At 48.5% G+C, this 1,329-nt stretch overlaps 1 protein-coding gene across 2 annotated transcripts in view; it reads right to left on the bottom strand.

Annotated features, from left to right (window-relative positions):
* The window catches only part of Snx11 (sorting nexin 11), an 11,930-nt gene that overhangs the window by 4,904 nt on the left and 5,697 nt on the right, over positions 1-1,329 (bottom strand). The gene's annotated exons all lie outside the window — the stretch shown is intronic.

Below are 1,329 nucleotides of genomic sequence, written 5' to 3'. Positions count from 1 at the left end.
TGTGGATGCTCTGCACTGGGGTGGGGAGCATGTGCACACACATACTTGTGGATGCTCTGCACTGGGGTGGGGAGCATGTGCACACACAAACGTGTGGATGCTCTGTATTGGGGTGGGGAGCATGGACACACACATACATGTGGAAGCCAGACAAGTTGATACAGATCTTCCTCAATGACCCTCCACTTCATTTGTTGAACCAGAGCTCATCCATTTGGCTGGACTAGCTGCCAGCAAGCCCCTAGGGTTCCCGTGTCTCCCAGCACTGGGATTCACATGGTACTAAGGACCCGACTGGGCTCCTCGTGCTCACAACAGTCACTGCACCACCAGCCATCGCCCCAGTGTTACAGTAAGAGGAAGAAACTTAAAGCACGGACCTCTGGGCCCTTTCATATAAATTAAAACCATCTACTCCATGTAGCCATGTGTCTATAACCTCAACTACTCGGCAAGCTAAAGTAAGAAGATGGAACATCTGAGGCCAGCCTGGAGCTACACACACAGGCTCTATCTCAGGATGGATGGATGGATGGATGGATGGATGGATGGATGGATGGATGGATGGATGGACGGACGGACGGACGGAGGGAGGGACAGACAGACAGATAAAATAGAATACTCTAGCCCCAGAATTTTCTGAAAATGAGGTGAGTTACAGCAATTACTGTTAAACTTTCCTAGCTTCTGTTGTAAAGCACAGGGAACACGTTAGAAAGTATCAACAAGAAGCTAGGGCTGAAGACATAACTCAGTGACAGAGCAATTGCCAGCCATGTACAAAGCCCTGAATTCAATCCCCAGCACACACACAAAGTGGGGGGGAGAACACAGACACCCTCAGAGAGAGTAACAGACAGAGGCAGATAGACACTCGAAGCAGCCTAGAGGAGAGGAAGTAAGGGAACTGGCTGGTATGTCCTATCGCAGTGGCCCCATCACTCGGAAGTAAAGGGAGGGAGGTAGAGGCAAGAGAATTGGCAGTTCAAGTCCAACCTGGGCTACATCAGAGCACATCTCAAAAAAAAAAAAAAAAGGTGAGATGACCTATGCCTACAACCCCAGCACTCCAGATGCTGCCACAGAGGACAAGTTCAAGGCCAACTTGAACTACATAGTGGGGGCCTGCCTGAAAAAACAAAGACCTCGTTTACAGATGACAACTTACAACATGCCAGGTACTAAAGAATCTAGGAAATGTCTTAAAATGTGTTTAAGTCAGTAAACTATGGACGTGTGGGCACACGAGTGCATACATACACTGTTTCCTGTTTAGACCATACATGTGTGGGCACACGAGTGCATACATACACTGTTTCCTGTTCAGAC

This window comes from Microtus ochrogaster, unplaced genomic scaffold (genome assembly GCF_000317375.1).
Source record: "Microtus ochrogaster isolate Prairie Vole_2 unplaced genomic scaffold, MicOch1.0 UNK31, whole genome shotgun sequence".
Lineage (NCBI taxonomy): Eukaryota > Metazoa > Chordata > Mammalia > Rodentia > Cricetidae > Microtus > Microtus ochrogaster.
This window is presented reverse-complemented; position numbering and strand designations above follow the sequence as displayed.